This window comes from Camellia sinensis, chromosome 6 (assembly GCF_055761805.1).
Source record: "Camellia sinensis isolate YWXY chromosome 6, ASM5576180v1, whole genome shotgun sequence".
In the NCBI taxonomy this organism is placed as follows: domain Eukaryota; kingdom Viridiplantae; phylum Streptophyta; class Magnoliopsida; order Ericales; family Theaceae; genus Camellia; species Camellia sinensis.
In genome coordinates, this window is record NC_138966.1 from 204,308,527 (window position 1) to 204,329,347 (window position 20,821).

At 38.5% G+C, this 20,821-nt stretch overlaps 1 long non-coding RNA gene across 1 annotated transcript; it reads right to left on the reverse strand.

Annotated features, from left to right (window-relative positions):
• Positions 1-18,401: 18,401 nt before the first annotated feature.
• On the reverse strand, positions 18,402-19,480 carry LOC145792511 (uncharacterized). Its single transcript, XR_014331913.1, has 2 exons — positions 19,351-19,480; positions 18,402-18,716 (listed from the first exon to the last, which is right to left on the reverse strand). It is a non-coding gene; the product is annotated as an uncharacterized LOC145792511 (long non-coding RNA).
• Positions 19,481-20,821: the final 1,341 nt, after the last annotated feature.

A 20,821-nucleotide genomic window follows, 5' to 3' on the forward strand; every position in this document is an offset into this window, starting at 1 on the left:
TTTAATCTCTCTTTTAGGGCCATTTTTGCATGATAGATTAGCCCTATTTGTGTTCATTTTTGAGACTTGTTATAAACTGGAAATATGCATTTTTTTGGACTGTCTTGCATCTTTCTTCATGCTTCATGATCAAATAATGCATGTTTTGTATAGCTGTAAGTCATTCCGGGTGCCTAGTTTTGAGTTGCGGGTTTCATCTCATGCATCGGGTGCCATTTTTTCATGTTTTGGGGTTTTTTAGCATCATGTTTCAGTACTTAAATCATATGTTTGTATGCCATATTGCATCCCTTGCCATGCCTTGGTAGAGCCGCATTTTATGCCTTAGGTTCGGTCCTCGATTTGCGTGCATGTGTGCACGCATTTCGATTGTCTCATTTTCATCTAATGGCCACTGATTTTGGCACGCTTGCGAGCTATCCATGTTAGTTTAAGTCCATCATCGCATTTTGTTGTATGCCATGTATGCTTACATGTTTAGGTTGTGTGCCTATTGCATATTAGATGCATTGCATAATCATCTTGCATTAGCCTTGCTTACATGCTTAGGCTGTATTACATTGTGCATGCATCCCTTGCCTCTTGAACAAGCATGATAGAGGTCGGGGCCTTTAATGTGTTTTGTGTGTGCATTCCATTTGATATCAAAGTTGCTAACTTGGCCTCTTAGGCCATCATGCATCAAAATGCATAATTGATGGCCCAAGGGTCAAGGGTCATGCTCCCTTGAGTCCATTACATGATAGGGAGTGTGTCCATGCATACATTTGCCTTAAAATTCCATGCCATACACTGCTTGCCCTCTGCTGCTGTCAATTGCAGGTTCTGCAGGAAGATTTGGCTGGTCGGCTAAATACAGTGCCGACCGGCCAGTAATCTATGGCCGACAGGTTAAAAGGCGGCCGGTGATCATCATATTAGGCCAGTGGTGTTTCTACCTGGTCGGTGGTATTCCCCAACATCCATAGAGCATGTCCTTGGACTTTGGTAGTCCTCAGAGGGGCAAGGCAGTGTAAACAGAGGCAACAGTGGCATGGTACGGATTTTCGGGCAAGACGAGTCAAGCATGCATCATCCACGCATTTCGAGGCGGGGGCTGTGGTCACTTTAATTCTGCGTTTAATTTGTTAATTAATTAGAAATTATGTAATAATTAATTTAGTATTATTTATTCGGACTGTAATATTTATTTGGACCCTCCGAGCGAGGGCAATTGTGTAATAAGTGTGCGTGAGTGTGTGTATGTCTTCCAACCCCACGTCTTTCTTCCCTTTTATTTACCCGCTTATGATGGTAGACTAGGGCATATTTAAATTAGCATACCTTATGCTATGCATGCGTGCATCCATACATTTGTCTTGCATACACCAGGCTCGGCACATCATGCTAACTGCATTGTGTTTCAATTCCAAATTGAATACGTGTTAGTTGTAGCATTTCACATGCCATGTTTAGAATAGCCAAGCCCATTTCTAGTTGCATTTCGCATGTGTTGCATTAGCCATCTTAAACTAGGATCATGCATATGATTACTAACTAGTTTCTGTTTTGGCTTGGAGTACTCAGTAAACATTTATGCTTTAGCATACCGCATGCGTGTGAGTGTTGCCATAACAGCATGATTACCATGAGGCTAGCTGCTTATGTGATATAACTGCTTGAATGCCTGTGGATGGAGGTTAAATTACCTAAATTGGAATAATGCATTAAAACTGTGAGTTTTAAGCCCACTAGATAGTAGCAAAACCATCTTTTCTAAAAGCCCACTCGAGGGTGGCAAAACCTGCATTTTAGCCTATTTGCGAGTAGAAAACCATCTTCAAAACGAACATGCAATGTTTTGTTCCTATTTAGGCGATTTGGTCTATACTTGTTTGCTGCGCGCATAACATAGTAATTCTAGGCTAATAAATGGAATAAGAACACAGAACATTTTCAAAACTGGATATCATGGTTAGTAGAGGCCAATCTTCGGATCGGGCGAGAGGGGGTGCTCATAGCTGACCTTTCCCAATCGTACCCAAGTTCCCGAGCTGAGGCAACTTTGGTGATGACGGACACGTGGCCGTTGGCACCGAGTCAGGGTTTCCTAAATTTTTCCAAAATAAAATATTTAGGTGGCGACTCTGTATCTGACAAAGCAGTCCATGTTTGGCACTTCTTTCAAAATCTATTTTCTCAAAACGATTTACCGGGTTTGGACTCTTTGGTTCAGATTAAGAACCGTGACAATTTGAGAGTCCTGAATTGTAGTGAACCCAATATGAACAGAACGAGGGGACTCGTCCTCCCGGGGCATTCGGGGACGTCTACACCAATGTTGTTGCTTCAGGATTTATTCTGAGTGATAAAGAAATAGGAAGTGCACATTTTCATCAAACTGGTGATGAAAATGGGAGAAGTTGCACAGAGAATCACCTCCTGGATTCAAGTACCAAAAGAAAAAGAGGTCCACGCACTAATATTGATGTGAGTAAGAATGATGATGACGATGATGATGACATGACTCCAATTAGTAAACTTAAAACAAAGGAAACTCAAGAGTTGATTACAGATAGGGGTGATGGTTCTGACAGTGTAGATAGTTCTTCTAACATTGAAAGTACAATTAAAAAGCTCCGAAGTAGGAATGATGATAATTAAACATGGATATTTGAAATTGACATGATTTCAGCATTTCAGAACGATCTCAAACTATGCATGAATGTTGTTTGTGCTCTTTATAGGTAGTAATTGCGTAAGGGGAAATCCGTTAATGGCTCCTCTTTGACCAAGAATCAAGGATTTACTGTGTTTGATTTAATGAGGTATTGCCTAAAAAGAGGCAAGCGGTTTGTTGAGTCCGTTCACTGATTACCTTCGGTAATAATTGCGATAAATAGTTCACCTAGATACTAAAATTAATACATTGCATCACAACACATAGTGCACCACTTTGCTTATGATGGATAGCTGCTGATATACTACTAGGTCAGGCCTCCATTCTTACGTTTATAAGATAAATATATATATATATATATATATATTCTGTTATGTTACCTTTTACAAATTACAGTTTGCAGTATGTTATATCTTTTTTCTTTTTTTTTCGCTTTTCGTTCAACTTATATCTTATGGTGATTTTTTGTTAAATTTGCACAATATGGTAATTTTTTATGATTGCTATTTGCATTGTAAAAGATTTTGAGAATTTGCCTATGTTGGAAGGTGATTTATGTTTATAACCAACACATGGAAAATATAAAAACATAAAAAGGAAAAAATAATTGAAAAGAAAAGAAGAATAACAAGAGGAGGTGATTTTGGTTTCATATGTACTCACAGAAGTGTATAGATATTTTTTTCCCTGAACAAGTGGATGCAATCTTAATTTTATTGACATTTCCATTTCAACTTTCATTTCCTTCACTAGTACATTTCCATTTCAACTTCATTTCCTTCACTAGTAACTCTCTCTCTCTCTCTCTCTCTCTCTCTCTCTCTCTCTCTCTCTCTCTCTAAGTTAGGGGTATCAATGTGAAAAGTTTTGACATTTCCATTTTAACTTCATTTCCCAAACAATCTCAGCACAAGTGGCATCACCCTCTGTTATGTTTTCAGCCTTCTCCATCCCTATGCTCTTCTTCCGTTTTTAAGTTAGGTTGTATCATCTTTATGTTAGGAATTTATACTTTTAGCTTTAATTCCAAAAACCTCCCACAAGTCTAAGAATTTGTTTGTAGTCATATTTCTCGCCTTCTTACATTTTTTGTGCTCTTGGACACTACATGAGCAAATGTGAACAATTTCATTTTTGGCATGTTCAGTGATTGATTAGAAAAGAACCAAAAGAAAAAGGGAAAGAAAATTGTTTGACTTGATTAAGAAGCTGTCACCAAAGCTAGGTTGATGTATTTTTTGCTGTCTTCTTCTTTTTCTTCTTCTTCACTCTAAATTTTTTTTTTTTTGGCAGTTTTATTTTCCCTTTTGCCATCTACTTTTATATTCCATGGGAAAAAGTGAAGACATGATATCTCCAAAATCTGAAAAAGCATGTCCAAAATCAGAAAAAACATCTCCACCTAAACAGGTTATGTGTTCCTGATATGTTTTTATTGTGGAATTATATGTCTTTATCAACAACAAATGAATGATTTTTCTCCTTTTTCTTAAATACATGTACAAATAGTTTATGAATTATGATTGCAATAAGCAAACAGTACTACTATTTATGTACAATTTAATCCAACATACATGCATGCATGTGTGCCTGCATGAGAGAAAGAGAGAGGTCTGTTGCATTGTTTCTTTGGCGGATTAACTCTTGGAGTTCAAGATCTGAAATTGGACCACACATTGGCATTGGCAGGACCAGACAAACATTCATCTCTATCCCGACTAGGCAACTATTCAGGTTATTCCCTTTATGGCACATCTTCCTTTTTTGCATGACAATTACTTTAGTTGGACCTTAGGTTCAGAAAATTTTGTTTTTGCCAATTTTCTTAATTCACTAGCAATTTAACATTTGATTCACTTTCAGGCATATTATGGGCCTAGAGTACCCATGCCACCATCATATTTGAACTCTACAGTCATGGCTAGTCATGTTCCTCATCCTCATGTGTAGGCACCACCACAGGTACTCTGGAGTTATCTGAGTTTCTATAGTCATCTTCTGCACATGGCATTTCTGTATGCCTAGCTTAGAGTTGTGTTCCAAATGCAATATTTGTTGAACTCATTCTCTATTTGACATATAACTACCACAGCATGTAATGCCAGCTTATGGGGTGCCTATGCCATCTATTCTCCTGGAGTTGTTTATGCTCATCCTATAGTTCCTATTGTAAGTCATGTTTTTTCTTTAGAACTTCAGTTCCCCACTTGCAAACTTCTGTTTGTGGGTTGTTTTAAATCCGAGTGAATTGTAAACACAAAATAGTTCCAGAGTACCTTTTCTACTTTAGAGAAGCAAGAAACGTATACTATTCAAAATTCATCAACTATGATTGGTGCGACTTAGTTTCTTACGATTGTTGAAATTTTTGTACTTCTCAAACTATTAGTGCGATGACACTTACATCACCACATTGCATCCCTCTTTCTCTTGCTGATATGGGAAACAGTTCCTCCAGTCAGATTCTTCCTTTAAAATAGCCTGTTCTGTTGCAAAAATTTTTTGCTCCATGTTTGCAATATTCCTAATATGCCATTAATCTGTCCATAAAATCTTTAGAGGTGAAATATGCACAACATTCTCGTTGCTTAGAAGTGTGATGATTTATGAATTTTTTGGGCTAGGATGATTAACTTGAAGCAGCAGTTTGCTCTACAACCATAAAGTCTTACTTCGGCAACTATCATGCAGGGTGCAACTCCTGTGAGTGCACAAATGCTTTTTACTTCATCAGACAACATGAATCAAGGCTCAACAAAGAAGTTGAAAAGATTGGATGGAGTTGCTATGCAAGTAGTCAATGACAATGCTGAGGTATTTGCTTAATCATTTACTGGGAGCAAACTAGGTGAAGCAGATAAGTTAGCTTCACTACAGGAAAAATGGGTTTAGACGACGTTTTTTTATCGACATTTTTTTAAACGTCACTTTTATTAATATTTAAGGACGTTTTATAAAAACATCACACATTCATTTAATAAAATGACACCGTTTTAAAATAGGAGGCGTTTAAAACTGCCTCCAAATGCGTTGTGTCTCACGCACCTATTTTGAGAATACATGTTAAAGCTGTGAAAACCCTTATTTTGAATCCTCACACCTTCACAATCCTCACGCCTCTCTCTTGCCCCCCCCCCCAAAAAAAAAAAATTGCTTCTAAACCCTTGAGAGCGATTTCAATTCGAAGCGATTTTTTGAGATTCATCATTGATATTCATACAGATTCATCAGAGCAATTTCGATTTAAAGCTCTGATGCTCTTTCTCTCTCTCTCTCTCTCTCTCGATTCATCCTTTGTTTTCTGCGATATTGATCTGAAGCTCTGGGAGATTGAGAAGAGAGAAGAGAAGTTGGTTTCGATCACAGAGGAAGTGATCTCAGGAGAGGTCGTGCTTGATTTCTTAGATCGGTCTCAGAGCGATTTTGATTTTGAAGTTCTCTCTCTCGATTTCGAAGATTCACTGCGAGGTATTGATTTCTCTCTCTCTCTCTCTCATCCTTCCTGTCTCTCTCGATTTGGTTATTGAGATCTATTGCTTATTTGTGTTATGTGTGTGTGTGTATATATATATAAATGTTTGGTTTCTTTATTTTTTTTCCCCCCCACTATGTCACTGTTTAGCTTACCTGAAATCCTTGTTACATTTTTCTAGCCATCTGATATGTAAAGTTTTTATTTCCTCAAACTCCTCATTTATGACATCTACATACTTAGCATTTTTATTCTTTTTTCTATGAAGAAATGATTGATTGGAATATGCACCTATAGTCTACACTCCTACGGTTGGTCTTGTTTGCCAGAACTATAGTGGATTGTTTAGAAGGACCAGGGGGATGTATTCTAGTGCTGCTGATCGTGGGGAAATGATGTCAATGGTGTATAATTGGCCAGCTGATCAGGTCTGCAGTACTTTTGATTAACAATCTGTTTGTTAAAGCTTTATTATGATTGTTTGATACATCATGTTGTAGATTGGAACCTTTCAAGCTTTTCTAGACATCAAACTTTTGACTCAGAATATCTATTACTGTTTTGACTTGCAAGATTGTTCCATTACTCTTTGCCATCTATGACGGACTGGAAATAACTTGGCTTTAATTTTTTTTGGTTTCTCCCATTCTTCGAAGTGTTTCTAAAATATAACAGCTATTAGCTTCTGTGTCCTTTTCATTTTGGTTTCATATTTGCAATCTTGAATTTCACTTTTGCTAGATGCCTGAATGTTTCATTTTTGGCTTTCATCAGATCTCATTTACGAGTTGCTTACCATGAAGTTTGTTATCTTTCAGTGTTAGCTCGATGCAAACATTGTACTTTACTTACTGTACTTGATTGTTGTAACAGATGGAAGCAGAATATTGGGTATCGGTGATCTTGGACTGCATGGTATTGGAATTGCAATTGAGAAGCTGGATTTATATGTTGCTGCTGCTGGGATAAATCCTCAAAGAGTATCTTCTTGCTTTACGTAGCTTTGTATTTTGCTCTAATATTTCAGATTTATATTTTTGTGAACAAATGCATGTAAAAACAATAATATGCATAACTGACTTTGAGTATGATTTGAACTGGTTTTATTTATATTTCAATCTTTTCTATACATAAAAGGATTTTCTCTTATATGAATCTTGTTGAATTGTTGCCTTTGACCAGTGTGCTAGCAATAGTGTCTACTACCTTCTTGGGCAATGGTTCAGATTGGTGACTTATGTACCATATTTGAAGGGCAATGCACCAAACCTACTAACGAATTTGTGCCTAAGATCATATAACATTTTATCTCATCAAAATTTGATTCTATTTAGGTTAGATTACATTTTCTTTTTCAGCTGATGATTCTATTCATCAAAATTTTATTTTTGTTTCTCTCTGTTGGCTTAAAATCTTTCATTTGACTGCAGTATGAGATCTATAACACATATATAATGCAGATTACTAATCCTCTCTTGCAAATGTATATATATGGTAAGGCCCAGTAGCATTTTGTGCAATTCCATCATCGTTCTTGATATTTGTGAAATTCTCCATGTGAAGATTATGATTCTTCCATTATTTCAATTTCATTTGTATAAGAAGCAGACAACGCCCCAGCCCTCTCAAATAATAGTGAACTTCTTGTTGTTGAAGCCAAACTTTCTTGGATAGTACATATTGAGAGGGTAATTTATGATCTGGAGTTGGGCCGAGGTGACGGCCGAGCGGGTTGAGGGCCCAACGGTGTATGGGGCCGAGCTGATCAACTATCCGCTAGGAAATGGGCTACCAGAACTTGGGCCGGGCAGAGTTTGGACTGAGTGTGTGCCGCCCCGGACCGTACAGAAGCTGCTCGGCCAGAAAGTGACCGGTCAGACCAGGATGCTCGGTCCGAGGATGGTCGAAACCATACAGACCGAGAGACCGGCGCCCGGAAAGGCGCGGTCAGCCGAGGTAATTGATTAACCGGCAAGAAGGCCAACCAACGGAGGAGCCCGGGCTAGGCTTTGCCGAGATGCCGCCTAGCCCGGTCCTTCATGTGTTTGTCCGGCTAGGCGCATGGGCTTGAAGCATGGTATGACCGAGGTAGGGCAGCTCGGTTGCCGAGCTCCAGCTGTGCTGACAGGCAGTTGAGAGCAGGTGATGAATGGCATGGTTTATGCTGACAGATGGGATAGCAGAGCCGCGTGTCAGGAGATGACAGAGAGTGGATATGGGGCTCAGAAGGTATATAAGCATGTCTGCGCCCCCCATACGCGAGGGACGAACACATCTGTAAGGATTTCTTACACTCAAACACTCTCTCCCTTCTCTCGATCCATCCTAAGGTGTGAGCTAATTTGACCGTCGGAGGGTGTTTCCGGCCACACACCGCCGGGTAGCTCACCGTTATTTGCTCGCAGGTGATCGGATATCGACGGAACTCGGAAGAAAGGAATACGGGCACGCCGGAATATTTGCTCCCCGTACACATATAATTGCAGCTATTCTTAAGACAAAGGAATTTAGTGGTGTAAGGTAATTATACTCCTGTTAATTGTAGTCAGACATTTTCGGAGTGCGTTGTGTTTCTTATCATGTGTTACATCTCTTCTTTTTTAGTGTGGAATCATATGTGAAAAATCTAGAAATTCCCTAGATGTTGATTTGTGATTATGTATCAATTTTAAGCAAAATATAACAATCCCAATCAAACAATCAAGACAAAGAGACACAACAATTTTACGTGGAAAAAATTGCAATTGGACACCTCCAACTGTGATCAAAAAACCACGGGCAACAGCCACAAGAACAATCCACTAAGAAGATTTAAAGGAATTACACAGGTATACTCTCAATTACCTAGCGAATCCACAACGCCTAATTGAACCAACCTCTATGTGCCTCTTCCAACCCCATCTTCACCACGGAATTGTCTTTCTGATGAGCCACTCTGGATTCCACCAAAGCTTCAGGCTCGAATTCTTCAGAATCCACAACTGAAGAACAACTCTCTCTTTTGTGTATAACAAACCAAACCTTTGATGTACTCTCTTTAAATCATGAGTTGAAGACTCAATAAAAACATCAAAGAAAACAAAACAAAATATCTCCAGATATAAACCTTAAGATCCAAAAAATAAGATCTGGAGAACTTCAATCAAAATCCCTTAGTTTTGGGAGAAAACCAAGTATTTATAGAGAACAAAAAGTAATCCTAGATTGGGAAGAAAACAAACTCCTTGAGAAATCCGGATTCTGAGGCTCGCTCGAGCGAAGCTTTTCTGGCTCGAGCGAGTAGTGTATTTTTCATGATTTCTACTAGTGCCTTGGCTCGAGCGACGGATCCTTGGCTCGAGCGAGGAATACACTCTTTCAGGTTTTTGTATGGACGCAATCCTTAGCTCGAGCTAGAACTCCTTGGCTCGAACGAGAAAGCCTTGGCTCGAGCGAGAATTCCTTGGCTCGAACGAGAAAGCCTTGGAACACACTCAGATGCTTCGATTTTCCCTCTTTTCTTTTGCTTTGCAGTCCGGAACCTATATAGCTTCAGATAGATCCTGATTTTACTGTTCTCACATGACCTGGGTTGAACCCTGCAGTTTTCAAAAGAACAAATTCCCTTTTTTGCACAAATGTGGAGAATGGCACAGCACTCTGAGCACACAACAAATCATTTTTTGAAATTGAGAAAATGAGTTCTCGACCAGGTATTGAGCCTGCGACTGAACACAGCGAAAAAGACTCAACAACGAAAAACAAAAGCTAAATAACCTAAACACATCGAGACACGCTCGGAACGACTCAAATCCAGAATCGAGACAAACAAAACAAGAGACACGACACACAGACGTGTTAGAAAGACGAGAGACCTCTCAGCGCACGAGGAGCCAGTTTCTCTGGGTATTGTTTCCCACCCTTTTCTCATTTGTGATTCTCACGTCACTCTGGCACTCAATCTCTGTTTTTCTGAAAAAGCCCTTTTCTCACTTTTTCTCTCAGCGCACATCTCTCTATTCTTCAATCTCTCATTTTTTATTCCTCCCCTAGGTGGTTGGTGGATAAACAAGGAGTTACGGGCTCTTGCCCCTAGCATTCTGCTAGATTCTCTTCTTCTGCTCACAACAGTGATCTTCTCCCACGGAGAGGTTGTGATGCGGCTGGATGTGCAGCAGATTTGCAATTGACATCGGTTGACGATGCTTTGCTGGGGAGTTTGGATGTGATCAAATCTGTCCAGATGAGGGAGTGGAATATCTTGATCCTTTCCAGTTTGTGCTTCGCACTTGGCTCGATACCTCATTGATCAAAGGATGTGAGAGCTTTCTGCCCTTTTGTGGTCAGCTTCGGGGGTGCCCTTCTTGGCAAGTAGAGTGCTCTTTCTGGCAGGTATGTTGATAATAAGGGAAAGACAGGACACCTGACTCAACTGTGCCCCTAGTTCATCATTTTGACCATTTTTTGTTTTGGTTTTCTACTAAAACAATTTTGACCGATATGAGAGTTAGATTAACACACTTGTTCGATTTTTGATTTGAAATCATGCAAGTCAGGCTATGAGCACAGAAAATTTTCCTTTTTTGGGTCCAAGAAATAGTTCAGTTTTTGGAAAAGATGGAACAATTTTCAAGAAAATTAGTCAACTTCAGTAAAAATTCTCAAAAATTATTTTTGCAAATGGCCAATGCTTAACAAGCACGGAACCTACTCTTGAGACGCACAACCTCGGATTTGGAGGAAAATTGCCCCCTTGCTCGAAGAGAGTTGCATGGCAACGGAAAGTTGCCCCTTGTTTGAACGGCACCGCAGCGCATTGAATGGCAACGGAAAGTTGCCCCTTGTTTGAATGACACCGCGGTGCATTAAATGGCAACGGAAAGTTGCCCCTTGTCTGAATGGCACCGTAGTGTATTGTAATCAGTCCTCAGAGCGATGATTGCAACCGAACTCCCGGATACAGAAAAGGCAAAGATGACTAGAACCATCACATGGACACAGTTGAATTTGAAGTATTTTACGGCTGGACTTCAGAATGAAGTTGCCTACGTATCCCAAAGATGGGAATCAAGCCTCACGTAGTTCGGGGTAAGGTACACTCGGGTATTATCCTCTCCTTTTTAGGCTCTAACTTTTGCCAAGGCGCCCGTTGTGGGTTTTCGACCTTGCGAGCTTTGTTTTTTTTTTTTTTTCATTTCTTTTTCTCTTCTTTTTTTTTGCATTTTTTTTCTTTCTTTTTTTCTTTTCTTTTGCATTTTTTTTTTTGCATTTTTTTTTTGTATTTTTCTCTTGCTCTAACTTTTGCCTGGGCCGCCCTTCCGGGTTTTCGGCCCAGCGAGCCTCTCAAAGGGTAAAAGTGTAACAAGTCCATGCCAAATGGTTTTAGGGTTTTGAAGCCATCCGTATCCAGGAGAGTGGCTGTTGTATTGATTTACTGAAGGATCTATCTTCGGCTCTTCGAGCATATCTGACATTTTTGCTCCTAGTTTGAGGGGGGCTTCTGATCTATCTTTACAAGCTTCCTTTGATCTGATCTTCTTGATTTGACTTTGGTGCCTCTTGTTCGAGGGCTGCTTCAAAATGGCCACACAAGCCTCACATTGTGGTTGACCGTTGAACGTTCTGAACTCTGGTTCAAGGTTTGAAAGTGAGGGGTCGAATCTCGAGGCTGAGAGCGATCCTAAGTTGCACAATCTCAAGAGCGATCCCACACAAGTCTTCGCAGGACCGCGCAAAATATTTTTTGAAATTTTTTAAGAAAGTGACAAATTGCTCGCGCCGAAGACAGTGTAGAACCAATCTGGATCAAGCCAGGGTCCTTCTCAGTACTCACATTAACAAGCACGATCTCAATCATTAAGGGCTTAGCATGCCTCTCTTTCTCTCAATTGATCAAGTTTTGCAAAACCTGAGGAATTCCTTTCTCTTCGTTTTTATCACAATGTTTCGAAAAAAGTTTTAAAAAACTTAGGTCATTACAATGACTTCAAAGGCACAGAAAAGGCAGGCGAAGAGCACTGTCATTTCATTCAAACTTCTGGCACAACTAGCACACGGCAGAAGCAAACACAAGAGTGTGAAAATCACTGTTGTTCCATTCAAATCTGTTGGCATAACTGGCTCCAAGGCAGAAACAGACTCAAAAGAAAGCAAAAAGACAAACACAAAACAAGATAGTAATGTCCGAGGTAACACCCCCGAAATCACCCGACTCCTACACAACAGGACTGACTCGATACAACAAGACAGATCGACTGACTCAATACAAAATGACAAGACTGACCCAATACCCAAGTCAGAAAACACGAAAACTAGCATTCGCAAAATGCTCAAAACAGTGCGTGCCATACGCCACATCCGGAGTAAACTGAGCGCCGCCCGCAGGTGGTTCATCCCTCGATCACATCGCATTATCCCCCACAAGTTCACTGATCAAGTGCCGATAGACTTTACAGGACCTGGTGCGGGGATGACCTTGTTGTCAATCAAATTTTGTATTTCGTGGCGGAGACGGACGCAACTGTCGGTGTCATGACCGGTTTGTTGATGAAAAGCACAGTACTTGGTCGGGTCATGCTTTGGAGGGAGAGGATCGGGTAGAGGCCGTTGTTCCAACGGTTACAGATGTCCTTTCCTGAGTAGGACCCCTAGAGCTTTAGACAAAGGCATATAAAGCGGGGCGAAAATTCTTTTGCCCCGGGGTAGATAGTCTGAGGTTCAGGGGTTTGGATTGGATGCACCAACAAAGGGGGTGGTTGCTCTTGGTGTAGTGGTGGCGACCATGCCCACGTCTGAGGTCCTAGCAACTGCGTCACCACCGGCGGTCGCATTTGAACTGCGGGAAAACGGCCTCCTAGGCTGTTCCTTCTCCTGGTCAATGAGGCCCTGCTTCATAGCGTCCTCGATCTGTACTCCCATCCCATGCAAATCTGAAAAGGTAGGGAAGGGGAGCACGATTATTTTCTGCATCAGTTTGGGCTAGAGGTTGCGCACAACCATCCGTATTTGAGCCTTATCCGTTGGCCTAATGGTCATCATTGAGGCCTTGGCCCTCCAGCGGGCCACGAATTCTGAGAAGCTCTCCTTTGGCTCTTGGCGGGTGACTTCAAGATCACGAGTTGTGACCTCAATCTGTGCGTTGTAGGAGTATTGATCACTGAAGGCCTCAGCCATCTGTTCCCAATTCTGTTTCACAGAGTTCTCCAATTTTGCATACCAGATTGCGGCTATCCCAGACAGGGTCCGGCCAAACAATGATAGCTTCTGCAATCTGGTGAGGCCCATCGGCCTTAGTATGTCTGAAAACAGTCTCAGGTGCACCATGGGGTCCCCGGACCCATCGAAACGGTCAATATGCGGCATTTTGAATCTGTCAGGCAGCGTCACAGCTGAGTCTGTATACCCGTCTTCAATGTCAGGAATGGAGTGGGCCCCCTGAGACTTCTTGAACAATTTCTCAAGCTTGCTCACTTTCAATGCTGTGGGGTCTGTCTTGATATCAAAGGGGAGGTCTGGTAGGTTGGTGGGTGTTTTAGATAGCTGGGGTAGAACCGGGGGCGGAGCTGGCCCTGTCGGAATGTCCGTATCTTCCTGGACATTAGCTGTCTCCCCGAGTGTTGGAACTCTTGGTGGGGGAGGAGCCTGGTGTGAAGTAGATACTCCAGTTTGCTGCTCCAACCTGGCAATTGTCTCTGCCTGTTGGGTTATGACCACAGCCTGTTGCTTGGCGAATTCTGCTTGACGGACTGTGTCTTGCTGCATGGCTTTCATACTATCCTGGAGTTGGCGCACCATCTCTTCCAGACTCGACATATTGTTCCGATCTAACTGAGCAACCGGTATACCTTCTTGAGGTAAAAACAGATATCTTAACCCAACTGCGCACAAGTGAGATGGATAATGACTGCTAATCCGAAGACTGATGATCTGTGCCTGACTGGCCTTTTTACCCTGTCTCTGGCAAAGGAGCACTGATTGCCCTTGGACTGAATCTCTGACTTGACAAAGTCTATCAGCACAAGTCCGATGAACCTCGGGGGATATCGGAGCCTTCTGAAGCTATGGTTCTAGGACTACCTTGCAAAAGAGAAAACAGACAGCACCTCAGCCTGATTTCACCAAAACAGATATGAGCACTAGGATAACTGTGCCCTCTACTGAATTCTGCCCCAAAATTTTGCTTGTAAACTGATACCCTCAGGTAAAACTGATTCCCAGATACTGATGCCCGTAGGCCTAATACTCAGACTTACAAATTGATACACACAACCTGTAGAGACACACTCTGACAGCACATAGCAGGCAAATGAGAGCCAAAACACCCCTATGTTGGGGTAGGGTTTCCCTGTCCTATTTTGTCAAGAGCTAGGGTTTCACTACGCACGCAGCGGTTTCAAACAAACTATAAACGGGTAAGCAACCTGTCCTAGTTTGGAATGGTCACTATGGATTTCGAATATGCACTAGGTCGAATGGTCAAAAAGGGTGCCCCAGTAAAATCGGGGTTTGTGTTCCCATACTGTCAGAGCCCATAACCGGTCAGCCTTATGGTCATGCCTTGACAAGACAAGCCTCCGACAAACCGTTCAGGAATGGCAGATGGCAAACACGGTGTCCTAGGCGCACCAATGCACATGCAACGCAAAGAAACACATAAGTGCTGTCAAAACAAGATATCATGAGTTCGAGTCAAGTTCTCTATTATTCCCAGCAGAGTCGCCAGAAACTGTAGACGTCCCCGAACGCCCCGGGAGGATGAGTCCCCCCGTTCTGTTCATATTGGGTTTACTACAGTTCAGGACTCTAAAATTGTCACGGTTCTTAATCTGAACCAAAGAGTCCAAACCCGGTAAATTGTTTTGAGAAAATAGATTTTGAAAGAAGTGCCAAACATGGACTGCTTTACCAGATACAGAGTCGCCACCTAAATATTTTATTTTGGAGAAATTTAGGAAACCCTGACTCGGTGCCAAAGGCCACGTGTCCGTCATCACCAAAGTTGCCTCGGCTCGGGAACTTGGGTACGATTGGGGAAGGTCAGCTATGAGCACCCCCTCTCGCCCGATCCGAAGATCGGCCTCTACTAACCATGATATCCAGTTTTGAAAATGTTATGTGTTCTTATTCCATTTATTAGCCTAGAATTACTATGTTATGCGCGCAGCAAACAAGTATAGACCAAATCGCCTAAATTGGAACAAAACATTGCATGTTCGTTTTGAAGATGGTTTGTATAGGCTAATATTGATGTGAGTAAGAATGATGATGACGATGATGATGACATGACTCCAATTAGTAAACTTAAAACAAAGGAAACTCAAGAGTTGATTACAGATAGGGGTGATGGTTCTGACAGTGTAGATAGTTCTTCTAACATTGAAAGTACAATTAACATACATATGCATGATAAATGTGACTGATAGTGGATTACATAGTATCAATAGAAAAAATGGCCATCTGATTTCTTAGTTTCTTAGTGCAACATAAAATCTAATCTTTATAACAAAACACAACTTTTGACTTTTTTGTTCAAGGTGCTTCATGGAAATTAACATACATATGCATGATATTTTTAGGTGAAATAGACAAATTTAATTAACATGAATCTGTCATATAAAATTATAAATGTATCTTATTGTGCATGTGCTAACTAGATGAAATCATTATGCATGTATTAGTCATACTGATGCATTTGTATTCATTTTTTTGGTGTTGGGTTACTGATACATGTGTATTTATGGAACATTGTTACTCTAATGAATTTGTGATTTAGGGGTTGTTTGGAGTGTCCTAAATAAATGTACTTTTTGTCTTTTTAGACTAAAAAGTTGAGGAAAAAAATATGGTTGTTCGGGTTAACTTTTTGACTTTTTATGGAAAAATGTGTATTAAAAAATTGTATAAATTAGTGTGTAGGAGAAAATTAGGATTGAGAGTTATGCAGCCGCAATTTTTGACTTTTGGTGAATAGTGATAACTTTTTAACTTTTTGAGTAACTTTTTCGCTTTTTGACTTTTTGGCAACTTCCCAAACTTGGCCTTAATACTGCACCAGCGTGCTTACTTGCTTTTTAAGTTCAGGATAACAAAATTCAACGTAAGGATAAAAATATTAGCTCTAATTAAATGCACCAAATGCTGGGCATTTAAATAATAGTGTGGGACTTTTGGGTGGTCTGCTTCTTTGACTAACAGAAAATCATGAAACTGATGGGGCGAAGCACACTCTTATAAACTCCCATCTAAAGTTTGATTTTGATTTCTCAAAGAGAGTCTTCGAGAGTGACTATTGTGGACTGTTAAGGTCTGAAATTGGTGTAACAAAGGGTTTGGTTTTGGAGTTATGCTAGTATTTAATTAATTACTCTTATGGTTATAGTTGCCTGAGAAGATATACAAGACTTTGGATGAATCTACCAAAATCCTAAGATTTAAAGTTCCATTCCCCATATTTGCATACCCTATATATTTGGTGAGAATCTGTCTAACTAGTTGTTTATGACACCGTTACTTACTTGCATCACCATGGCTATGAACAAAAGCTTCCTTGGTACCGCGAAAAGGTACTAACAATTTTTTGTTCTCAGTTTTTCCAAATATGCTTAGTTTTAATCAATTCAAAGAAAAAAAAAAAAAAAAAAAACCTTCCCCCCAATCTCATGTTTCTCTCTAAACAGGAATTGAGCTACTTAAAAGGAGGGCTAACAACCGTTGATCGCGATTATGAATGGATTAACATTCCACAATGACATTGGTTTAATTGCGAGAAACTAAGGCTGTGTTTGGTATAGCTTTTCAATTACAATTTCACCTCTTCACGTGAACAAGGTGTTTGGATGGGCTTTTCAAAAATTAATTTCACCACACATTTCAAAATACATTTCTATTTCACGTTTGGCAGAGCTCATTCCAAAACAAAGTTCCAATGCAAAACTCTTTCCTTTTCATACAGTTTTTGAATTTTTTGAGTCTATGGGACATCCCCTGAACATCCCTCCGGATGTCCAGCCAGTTGAGCACTACAATGGTTTTTTTTTTTTTTTTGGTAACTCTTTCATACATACATACATACATGTGTTTGTGCTATTGTAAACTAATTTTCTGTCGAAAGCGAATAAAAAAATTGAATAAAATTGAATTGTGTGTGGTAAACTGTGTAGATGCTAACAAAATAATATTTTAATTTTTGTTTGACTCTCACATACATAATATTTTTGGCTATTTATTTGAAAATAACAAAACAATAAATAGCAAATAATTCGTGACAGTAATTATTAAAACTATAAAAATATTTTAACTGAAAAATATTTATAAAAAATTCGAACCAAATATACAATCAAAAGTTATTTTAAATCAGTAACTGAATATTTATTTTGAAAAAAAAAATTATTGCCTTTGTAATATTTTCAATTAAAAAAATCGATTAATATTATTTTCTGTTAATAATTAATTTTTTTAATTGAATTTTAAAAAGAATTTGTTTATTGTTCAGAATTTTCAATATAATTTTGAGTAGTATTTTTGGTTATGAGTTATAACAATTTGAATTAAGTTTTAAAAATTCTTTTCAAATTTCATAACCAAATAAATTTTCTTATTTCACATGTCACGTTAAACATTAAAAACTCAATTCAACATTCAACTCAAAACTGAATTCAAAACTCTTTTCAAAACTCATAACTAAACAAATTTTTTACACTCAAATCATAATTATAAAACTTACAAACTCAAAATATAACTCGATTCTCAAATCATATTTAAAAAATTCTACCAAAACCGACCTTTGTTTTTTTGGTACGTTATGCCTACCGGGAAGAAGTGGGACCCTTGATCTTGTAGCGTTGCTTTTCTAGTTTAAAACTTTTTTCCTTTTTCGAATTTTTCATATTACAAAAGGAAAATATATATATATATATATATCTCGCTAAACAATAAATTAGAAAAATTTTAAAAAAAATTAACATAAAAATAAATTAGTTAGCTTTTTCAGTGTCATCCTATTGGATTCGGCAATTTTTTGGTAAATAATTTTTTATTTTATAAAATCTAAAAAAAATTGGTGCATTTAAAATTTTACTTTCTGTTATGAAAAAATAGTTTGTGAAACTTTTTTAACTAGTTACTTTTTTGTGAAAAATTATCACATTACATTACCCTTAAAATGTTGTAAAGCCTTTTGTTAAATAAATTTTTTACTTTTTGACTTTCTTAGTTGAAAAGCAACTTATTTCGTGATTGCAAGGTTTATCACATGAAAAAAAGTAGTTGCCAAGCAAAATCACAAATACAATGTGCAAAAACATCTATATCTTGATTTTGAAAATGTAAATGCATACAACTAAAACCACCTTGATGAGATTTTCTATTGAACTCACCAACTTCAATTCAGATTAGTGAACAACTACGAAGTTGCAAAGTGACAAAAGCCACAAAAAGGCACCAAAAGGAGGGAATTTTAGTGATCTATGTCTTCTTCTATCAACAACCTCTGGTTATATAAACAATTCTCTCATGTAGAGGCAGGCATATATTGAATCTCCCAGACGTTCTTCATGCTAAAAGGAGGGCATAAACTTTTCGTACAACTCTCTTGCTCATCAACAAAGCCTGCAAAAGCAATTAAGCCAATGTCAAGAAGCAAATCCAACAAGTATGTCTCCAAAAGTGAAAGTCGTAGAAAAAAAGCAAAAATGCAAAAGCGATGCATTGACTATCTTATAGATTTGCTAGAAATTTTCACCCCCCACTTGGGTTATTTGTTTTGAGAGTGAAAATAGCACAAAATACAAGAGTTTCAAAATGAAAATTTTGGAGATCAAGAAACAACTAGAAACCGATTACCATACAAGTTTGTTAAGCAAAGGTCCATTGAAGAGGTCTAAAGATGTTATTAATGACTATTTTCACCTATTGGTTCTTATGGTATTCTAAGAAAATGGTTCTCTATCCAATACAGATACTCTTTATGCAACTTTTGCGAGTACAAACTAAGCCACTGGATCTTGGATTCATAGGTAGGAAAGGGTTTCAATGGCTAATTGGGTTTATAACTCATCTTAACGGTCATTGCTGTTAGCCTTCATTTAAGTTGCTCCCAAGAGCAATATCAACAGTGTCTTTAAATAAAGACAATATAATGGAACTCCATTTAAATATCATAGAATAGAGTAACCGGGCCCTTAGATACACTGCTGGTGTACATGAAAACACTAAACAAGAAGAGAATGCAATGATGTAGTACCAATTCTTGCCATAAACTTTCCCTCTCTTGAGCATTCAATCTCCTCTCCTCTGTTAGTTTTGAAATGATAACTTCAGCCTGCAAAAGTGAATTCGGAAAAATCATGAGCACTGTTCTTTGAACATATAGCAGTGGAAAGGCAATCATAAACCACTTTCTAAATCCATTAAGTGTATTAAATTTGGAAATTTAACAGAATGTTTCAGTCTTCAAATTATTGACCATTCCATTTTATCCTCAACTGGCAGGCATTCTCATCCTACAAAGTGTTCACAGCAGGAAATGAAGCCAAGTGCATAATTGATGCTGAAGCATTTTTAATGTGGTAAATTACACTTTGTGCTTATGTACTTTACCTCAAATCTCATTTAGTACCTGTACTTCTAATTGTGGCAGTCGAAAACTGACTTTTGGTCAAGTTGCAATGTCAAACCTCGGTCAATGGTTGCCAGTAAATTTGACTGGAATTAGACATGTAGCAGCACATGGCCTAATTTGGCAATTTAAATCTCCCAAGTTTTTCTCTTTCATGAAGATTCACTTTATTCACTGATATTTGCTTTGATGGAAACCTTTTTAATTCACGTGACATTCATCTGGCCAGTTTTGATCATTTCTATACGGAACTTGACAGGAGTATCGATATTGATATTGAAACTTGACTAGAAGCATAAAAAATTTTGGGCCCATATATTATATGTATTATTTTTCTTAGGCCCAAACACTTTTTTTTTTATATATATATTTTTTCATTTTAATAAATATGGGCCAAACTACACTTATAAAAAAATATAGACCAAACTACACTTATAAATAAATATGGACTAAACCATATATGGACCCAATAAAATATTTTGAGACCCTTTAAATTGATCCAAAAATCCAAAAAAAAAAAAAAAACATTGAGCCTATAATATTTTATCAAATTTGGAGGCCCTATTTTTAGGTCAAATTTTGAGGCCCAAGGCTCAGGCCTTACTGGCCTTAGGCTAGAGCCGGCCCTGCTTATTACCCAAAATTAGAGAGAGATATTTCACTAATTCTCCTTTTCTAAAAACCAAAAATATTGCCCTAGTTTTATAAAGACAAATATAATAAAATTATTTGATTACAATTGTGAAATCAATTTTTTTTTTTTTTTTTTTTTATAACTAATCTTACCATAAAATTATATAAAATAAACCATTCAAATCGTAAGTTGTGAATTTAAGTCCCGTGTAAGACGTTGGGAGTGATTCCATTTTCCTTTCTCCTTAGATATAGGCCATACGGTTAAAAAGGGTAATAAAATCCCCATATTCTTTCCCTTAAATACATGCTAGGGTAAATTCTTTATAATAAAAAAATGGTAATCAAATCCCCTTATTATTTCCCCATCAATATAGGTTAGGATAAGTTCATAAAAATATAATAAAAAATAAATAAATAATGGGACAACGTCCACCTAGGGTAAATTCTTTATAATAAAAAA